Below are 9,072 nucleotides of genomic sequence, written 5' to 3'. Positions count from 1 at the left end.
ATGGGGAAACAATAGGGAAACAATGGAAACAGTTAAAGACTTTTATTTTCCTGGGCTCCAGAATCACTGCATATGTTGACTGCAGCCATGAAATTAAAAGATGCTTTCTCCTTAGAAGAAAAGCTTTGACAAACCTACACAGCATATTAAATAGAAGAGACATTGCTTTGCTGACAAAGGTCCATCTAGTTCAAGCTATGATTTTTTTCCAGGAGTCATGTAAGGATGTGAGAATAGGACTATAAAGAAAGCTGAGCACCAAAGAATTGATGCTTTTGGACTGTGGTGTTGGAGAAGACTCTTGAGGGTCCCCTGGACAGCAAGAAGATCAAATCACTCAATCCTAAAGGAAATCAACCCTGACTGTTCACTGGAAGGACTGATGCTGAAGCTGAAGCTCCAATACTTTGGCCACCTGATGAGAAGAACTGACTCCTTAGAAAAGCCCCTGACGCTGGGCAAGACTGAACGCAGGAGGAGAAGGGGACGACAGACGATGAGATAGTTGAATGGCATCACCGACTCGATGGACATGAGTTTGAGTGAGCTCCGGGATTTGACGATGGACAGGGAGGCCTGGTGTGCTTCAGTCAATGGGGTCGCAGAGTGGGACACGACCGAGCGACTGAAATGAGCAAATGAGGGCCTTGGGAAACAAGTTCCTTTTCAGGAAGCTACTCAGTTGTTTTGAGGAGCCAGTCAGTTCCAGTTTGACAGCTTGGGGACACTTAGGACACTGATCACTTCAGTCCTGGCGTGGGGGTTCCCGAGTCTGAGCTCAGACCGTCGAGGGAGTCCCCTCGGTGCCGGAATTCCATTCGTTTCCCTTCGGGTCTCCTTTGGGCCACTTTGAGCCTCACTCTCTGAAGGTCAGGCACTGTTTGCAAAAAAAAGAAAAAAAAGACCATCTCTCTCCTGTCACAGAATCCGCGGACACCTGCGCAGGCGCACTCGCCCAGGGCCCGCCAATGGGCGGTGTCCCTTCTGGGGGCGGGGCAATGGCCTGTGGGGGCGGGGCCAGGCTCCCCTCTCACGGGTGGGTTCTCGTGGGCCCTCCCGTGGGTGTGGTCCCCCGGGTGGCGGCGAGTGTTCCCGGGGGCGCTGGGGGCCGGGGCGGGGCGGGGGGTACGCTATCATGGTGACTCAGAGGCCTGCGGCGTGCCTGCGGGAAGAGTGACGTGGGACTCGGCTCCCAGCGCCCGGACGTTGAAGGGGTCACTTCCGGCGGGAGGAGGCGGGCCTCGTCGATTCCGGAAATGTGGGCTTAGGCTGCGATTTAACCCCCCGACGGCTGTGGCGGCTGCGGAGGCGGCTTGGGGTACGTGAGTCGGACCTGGGGAGGGGCGAGGATGGGAATGGGGGCGGCGCTGGCCGTCGCTCCCGGCGCGTCCCCGGGCGTGCCCACTTCACCTGGCAAAGGCTGGTGATTGGGCGCGAGGGACGCGTGACTCCCGCCGGGACCGGCGCTCCTGCCCGGTGCAGTGGGACCGCGGGACGGAGGCAGTGCCCGAGCTCCCCGCCCAGGTCCGGTGTCCAGGCCCACTTCACCCGTCACTGTCTGCTTTTCACCCTCCACCCCGTCCTTGAGCGTCTTGCCGGTCACACTTCTGGTGACATTAGAACCAGGTTGCCCATCGTACAGGTGGGGAAAGAGGTATAAGAGTGCAGTGACTTGCCAGCGGCAGGCTGGCAAGAGTGGAGTCCAAATGACACTCTCGTCTGTAACCCTTTGGGTTGTGCCCTTTCTCCAGGGCAGTGAGGATCCACCTTTGCAGCTTGGATCTGTTCCTATCCTGTATTCTTGTCCCAGCATCACTGACCAATCCCTAGTTCTGGGCCGACAGGGTACAAAGCTCATTGGTGCTTGTGTATCTCCAAGGTGTGCCTGGTTCGTTCTGGGTTCCAAGAGGGTGGGTGAGTGGGTGTGTTTTTGACTCTGCACCTCAGGGTTTCAGCAAGTCAGTGCTTTCTTAGCTGCCCGGTATCTGGGTCACTCACCCTGAGAAGGTCCACCCTTAACTATGGAAACTTCACAGACTTCGGCAGTGTCCTAGTAATACTGTTTGTGACTGAGGCTTTTCCCACCCTCTTCATTGGCTGCCTGCCTCTTAACTCAGGAGTCCCGTCTCCTACTGGTGCACCCAAGATGCTTCCACTTGACTGTCAGGTCTCTGACTGTTGTTGGTCCTAGAGCTGCAGGTGGTGGTGACAGAGGGACATGGGAAGGAAAGACTGTCTATGGTTGTCGTCCAAAGCTGTGACCCTGCGCAGGCCTGAACTCTGGTTCTGGATGGGAGTGAGGACTTGCGGTGAAGTTCTGGATGCTGGAGTGAGAGAGTTAGCATTCTTGGCAGTCATAGTGCCTAGAAAAGCTTTTCCCCCTAGATCATGCCAGAAATCTGGCTTGATGCCTTTGTAGTTTCCATTAGATTGAAATTTTTCTTAGTAGATTTCATTTGGACGGCTTCTGTGGCTTTTTTGTTTTATTTCAAGGTAGCAATAGCTCTGATTTCTTACCTTGCTGCCATGTGCTTTTGACAGTGTTCTAGGGGCTTTGTGAACATATAAGGATTTTGGAAACAGTTCAAGGTAGGTGGTGAGCCTATTTTGCCGATGAAGTGAGGGAGACCTAAAGATGTTAGGTAGAGTGCTGCAGCCAGTAAGTGGCCACATTGGGAGTTTTAACCTGTGAGCCTTATTTCCAAGCTAATATATTTGCTGGTGGTCACGTATGGATGTGAGAGTTGGGCTGTGAAGAAGGCTGAGCGCCGAAGAATTGATGCTTTTGAACTGTGGTGTTGGAGAAGACTCTCGAGAGTCCCTTGGACTGCAAGGAGATCCAACCAGTCCATTCTGAAGAAGATTAACCCTGGGATTTCTTTGGAAGGAATGACGCTAAAGCTGAAACTCCAGTACTTTGGCCACTTCATGCAAAGAGTTGACTCATTGGAAAAGACTTTGATGCTGGGAGGGATTGCGGGCAGGAGAAGAAGGGGACGACAGAGGATGAGATGGCTGGATAGCATCACTGACTCGATGGACGCGAGTCTGAGTGAACTCCAGGAGATGGTGATGGACAGGGAGGCCTGGTGTGCTGTGATTCATGGGGTCGCAAAAAGTCAGACACGACTGAGCGACTGAACTGAACTGATGCATCTGTAATGCTTGTCAAAGATATGGAGCCCCACCTCCAGATATTCTTGCTTAGGTTCTCTACGGCATGTGCTGTTCTGTGCTTAGTCGCTCAGTCACGTCTGGCTTTTTGCAATCCCATGTACTGTAGCTCACTAGGCTCCTCTGTCTATAGAGATTCTCCAGGCAAGAATAATGGAGTGGATTGCCATGCCCTCCTCCAGGGGATTTTTCCAACCCAGGGATCAAACCCAGGTCTCCTGTATTGCAGGTGGATTCTTACCAACTGAGCCACCAGGGAAGCCCAAAAGGACATAGGAATTTGTATTTTTAACACTTGAACTCGGTGATTCTTACTGTAAGGCAAGTTTGGAAGCACTGCCCTACAAAAAAGGAGTTTGTAGATTTGTTGAGCTTGGAAGTGAAATTTTTTCTAAGGGTTCTTATTGTCTTTTTGCTTATTGCTATGTAATTTGCTAATCTGCTGTGAAAAGGGCATCAGAGTAACCAGCTGTATGAATCATCTCTTGGACACTGTTGTCCAGTCCTGGTAGGGTTTTTCCAGACTGACCTAATCGGGTCAGCAAAGACCTTGTTTTAATCTGATTGGATCTCTGTCCGGAAATTGTTTAGTTTCTCCTTAGAGTTTGGGGTTTTCAGAAGGCTCTAGTTTATTTCTGCATATTTGCCTCATGACAGAGAGATCTCTGTAAAGGCAAGAGTGTCTCTGAGGTTTGGGGACTATAAAGGAGGTTTACTTAGCAGGTGTTTGCTCCACTACATTTCTCTTCCTTTTCACTGGTTTATGTGAAAGGCTTGAGCAAACACCAAACAGCTTGATTGTTGTGATTTAGCTGTGGCTTACAAGTGCAGTCCTTGGAATTTAGGGTGGGGAGAAGAGGGAAGACTGAACCAAGAAAATGAAACAAATGACCCAGGTCAGATATGCCTAGCACTGAAGACAGGTAAATCTTGCTAATTTATCTGCTCCTTCATGGGAGGAATTACAAGTAGTAAAAGAGGAAAGTGCATTATGCTATTACTTTGTTTTTCTTCCGTCTAGTGAACATTGATTTCTAAGTTAATTTTGTTGTAAACGGAGGATGTAGTTTGTATGATTTGAACTGTTATAATTCACTGTTCCATATAAACATTTAGGAGTGTTAGGCTCTTTCGATGAATTGACCTCCTTTATCATGAAATGACCCTTTTAGTCCCTGGTAATATTCTTTGTTCTGAAATCTACTTTGTGTTGTATTAATATAGGCAATCCAACTTAAAAACAATTAGTGCTAATGGATTGATATCAGAATATTTGAGGAACTTCTACAGCTCAACAATGAAAAAACAACCAGGTTAAATTTGACAAAGGTCTTGAATAGACATTTCTCCAAGGATGATATACCAATGGCCAATAAGCACATGAAGATACTCAATATCACTAGTCATTAGGGAAATGCAAATCAAATGACAAAGAGCTACCACTTCTCACTCATTCGAATAACAGTTGTTAAAGAAAAAAGAAAATCATCTGAAGTATTGGCAAGTGTTAGTGGCTCAGCCGTGTCCGACTCTTTGCAACTCCATGGACTGTAGCCTGCCAGGCTTCTCCGTCCATGTAATTTTCCAGGCAAGAATATTGGAGTGAGTTGCCATTTCCTTCTCCGGGGGATCTTCCGACCCAGGGATTGAACCTGGGTCTCCTGCATTACAGGCAGACTCTTTACCATCTGAGCCACCAGGGAAGCCCAGTGGCTCAGATGGATCCCTTTCTTGTATTGCGGGTGGAAATGTGTAAAGTGTACAGCTGCTGTGGAAAACAGTATAGCAGTTCCTCAAAAAATTAAAAATAGAATTACCATGTGATCTAGCAATTCCAATTCTGAGTATATACCCTAAAGAAATGTAAACAGATGCAGGTATCTGTACACCAGTGTTTCTGGCAGCATCGTTCACAATAACCAAAATGTAGAACCCAAGTGTCCACTGACAGATGAATGGGTAAACTGAATGTGATACCTGCACACAACAGAATATCGTTCAGCTTTAAGAATGAAGGAAAGTTTTGACAACATGGATGAGAGTTGAAGCAATAATGCTAAGTGAAACAAGTCAGTCGCTAAAGGGTAAATGATCCTCCTAACAATGCAGAAGATTCCGGTTCAACCCTGGGTCAGGAAGATCCCCTGGAAAAGGAAATGTCAACCCACTCCAGTATTCTTGCCTGGGAGATCCCATAGACAGACGAGTCTGGCAGACTACAGTCCATGGGGTTGCAAAGAGATAGTCATGACTTAGTGACTGAGCAACAACCTCTTGTATAAGGTACCTGGAGTAGTAAATTCATAGAATCAGAAAGAAAAATGATGGTTGTCAAGGGCACAGGAAAGGGAGGAATAGGAGTTAATGTTTAAGAAGTACAAGTTTCAGTCTGAGATAATGGAAAAATTCTGGAGGAAGATGGTGAAATACAACAGTGTGATGTATTTAATGTTACAAAACTGTACACATTAAATGTTTTACATGGAAAATGTTATGTATATTTTACCACAATTAAATAAATGGATAGGTATTTTAAAAATTAGTGTTTGTGTGGCGTATCTCTTTACATTCTTTTGCTTTTGAATTGTTTGTGTCTTTATGTTTAAAGTGAATTTCTTGTAGGCAGCATATAGATGAGTTTTGCATTTTGTAAATTCAGCCTTATAATTTCTGCCTTTTAATTGGGATATTTAGGCCATTTACGTTTAATGTGATTATTACTGTAGTTAAGTTTAACTCTCAAAGTCTTTGTACTGCACCATCTTGCTTCAGATCGTGCATTTTAATTTAACCTGAGCATGTCAACTGGGATGTTTTCTATACAGTTCCCTCTGACAGGTGTGCTCTGAGTCCAGGATGAAGTGTGAGTCTACCCATCTGGAGAACATCATGTCAGAGTCTCCTCAGTGGGGTGCAGTCAGTCACCTGAGGGACAGGCCTTAAGTGTGAGGCACATGGAATGCTGGGTGCTGGGGCCTGGCTGATTCTCTTCTCACTGTGTAGTGCTGTCCATGGGGGATCTGCTGGCATCTGGGGCCCAGGGTACAACTCTGTGCCAGGTTTACCTCTGATGGGTTAACTCTGGTTGGCTTTAACTCTGTCATCTTGCTGTTCGTTTTCAATCTGTCCTATGTTTTTTCTTCTTATAGCCCCCCCTTTTTTTCTTGAGTAATTTGGGATCGAGTAGTTTTTTTTTTAATTCCATTTTATTGCCTTTGTCAGTTTATTAGGCTTTTTTTTTTTGACGTAGTTGCTTTAAGACTCACGATATGTGTCATAACTTGTCATAGTCTATAAGCAAGTGATCTTGTATTATTTTACATGTAGTATAAAAACCTTACCATAATATATTCTCATTTCCTCCCTCCTGGCCTTTATACTGTTGTTGTCATACACGTCACTAAGTCAATTATATTTTTCACAGCATTTTATGATGTGGTTCTGGTGTCTTTTGGCTTGCATTGTTTCCTATGTGTAATCTGCTGTCTTTATTTTATGAAGTTCATCTGTTCATATCTCTCTTTTTTCCTTCTGGCCACTTTTATGACTAATTTTAAATGATTGAATTATTATGTGCCTTGGTTAGTTTTGGGCTTTCCTTGTGGCTCAGCTGGTAAAGAATCCATCTGCAATGTGGGAGACCTGGGTTTGATCCCTGGGTTCAGAAGATCCCCTGGAGAAGGGAAAGGCTACCCACTCCAGTATTCTGGCCTGGAGAATTTCATGGACTGTTTAGTCCATGAGGTCACAAAGAATTGGACATGACTAAGTGACTTTCACTTCTTGGGTAGTTTTCATATTTCTTTTGCTTGAGTTAATGGAGTTTTTGTATCTGTCAGTTTAAAGCTTTCATCACATTTGGAAATTTTTCAACTAGTCATTCTTTAGGGATTTTCTCTGTTCTCTTCTCTCTCCCCTTTTTGGAAGCACAGTCACATGCATTTTCGTTTTCTTAAAGTTGTTCCACAGCTGTCTGGTGCTCAGTTTACTTTTTCCCCAGTCTGTGTGTGTGTGTGTGTGTGTGTGTGTGTGTGTGTGTGTGTGTGTGTGCGCGCGTGTGTGTGTGTGTGGTTGGTTTTGCATAGTTTCTGTTTCTTCAAGTTTATTGATCTCTTCTTCTGTAGTGTCTAATCTGGTATTTTTTCCGTATGGTATGGTTTTTATATCAGATATTCGTAGTTTCCATTTCTAGAAGTTTGATTTGGGTCTTTTATTTTTTTGTCACTGCTTTACATGCTTAATCTTCTTTTGCATTTTGAGTATATGGAAGATGGTTATAGGAACCATTTTAATGTCCTTGTGTGCTAGTTACATTATCTATATTTTTGAATCTGTTTTTACTGATTGGTTTTCCCCTCATTATGGATTATATTTTCTTCTTGGTGTATGTGACCTTGGTGCAGGCAGGCAGGCAGACATGAATGAGACATATGCTGGGCCCTTGGGAATCTCCCAGTCTTGCTGGAGAGTCATGCTGATTTCTTCATAGTAACTGCTGCATGGTGTGTTGGGCATCCTTGGTAGCTCAGTAAAAAATCCACCTGCAGTGTGGGAGATCTGGGTTCAGTCCCTGGGTTGAGAAGATCCCCTTGCGAAGGGAATGGCTACCCAGTCCAGTATTCTTGCCTGGAGAATTCCATGGATAGAGGAGCCTGGAAGGCTACAGTCCATGAGCTTGCAAAGAGTTGGACACCTGAGTGACTAATACTTTCACTTCACTTCATATAAAGAGCACCATGGGAGGGCAGGATGATGTCTTTGGGAAAAGAGCAAGGAATACTTCCAAGATACCTGACAATAAAGGATCACCTGGCATTTTCAAGCTGGAGAAGGTATAGGGAGGAAATTCCAGGCTAGGTGGACAGAATGGTAAGAGCAAAGACAGAGCGGCAAACCTTGGGGTTCCTACAGGACAGGGTCCCCATCTTATTGATCTTTTTAGATGCGGAATATTTGCCAGGATATTGAAAGCTTTTAGTTTGTTCTGGGAATAGGTAGAAAAGAGAGTCAGGTGGAGTCCACAGCCCATGGAGGCATGGAGGGAGATGTAGCTGGAAGAGGAGGCTCAGGCTCTGCTGGTGCAGGGCCTTGAATGCCAAGCTGAAGAGCACAAGATTTTGAGCATGATACCAAACACTGGGTGTTTTAAAAACCAGCTTTCAGCAGCCCTGATTGACTGTGTTCTCTGGATTTTGCTATGGGATGTGGAAGAGTGCTGGAGGAGGCTGAGTCTGCTAAAACCGGCCGGGAAGCTGCCAGAGACCCTGGCTCCTGTGGACATTCTGCACTAGGAGGGAGAGGAGTCTAGAGCTCACTGTGGTGCTGATACAGCTCTGCCTCGTCTCACCTAAGTGGTGATGGCCTCTATAGATTGCTGCCTGAGTCATGAGTAGAGTTGAGGAGGCTCAGGCCTCATTTCTCTTTATCCGTGACTACACTGTTGCCCCCTCCCAACACACCTACCTGCATCTGCTGGACCCAGAAATTTGTAGGGTCAGACATGGCTGGCAGAGGTAAGGTCTGGAGCTGGCCTCACTCTATACTGGCCTAGGATGGCCCCAGGTCAGCCTGGAGAGCGAGGCTCCTCATCTTGGAGGTAAAACAGACAGACTAGCCTGACCCTGTACAGATCCCTATTATTTGCCCCGAGTGTGTCTTTGGCTTAACCTTCATCTTGATCCTTGGGATGGCTGAACCTGTTTGCTCAGCCTGGTCTGCAGATGAGAAAGTGTGGGGTGGGGTGGAGGACTGCCAGCCGCAGTGTGAGATCCTCTCTGAGTCATCTCAGCATTTGGGATGGAATAAAAAGAAATGAAAGTTCGATATGAAGTAGCTTAGGATGTTTTTATTTTCACATCAGAGCCACAGGGCAGATAAATGGGAGTCTTCTCTTAAGTG

At 46.1% G+C, this 9,072-nt stretch overlaps 1 protein-coding gene across 1 annotated transcript in view; it reads left to right on the top strand.

The window, feature by feature from the left end:
• Positions 1,124-9,072, top strand: part of VPS37C (VPS37C, ESCRT-I subunit) — a 29,757-nt gene continuing 21,808 nt past the window's right edge. The window contains exon 1 of the mRNA XM_018043441.1: positions 1,124-1,318. The gene's annotated coding sequence lies outside the window, so the exon portion shown is untranslated. The remainder of the gene's footprint in view (positions 1,319-9,072) is intronic.

The sequence above is a fragment of the Capra hircus genome, chromosome 29, assembly GCF_001704415.2.
Source record: "Capra hircus breed San Clemente chromosome 29, ASM170441v1, whole genome shotgun sequence".
NCBI classification, from domain to species: domain Eukaryota; kingdom Metazoa; phylum Chordata; class Mammalia; order Artiodactyla; family Bovidae; genus Capra; species Capra hircus.
This window is presented reverse-complemented; position numbering and strand designations above follow the sequence as displayed.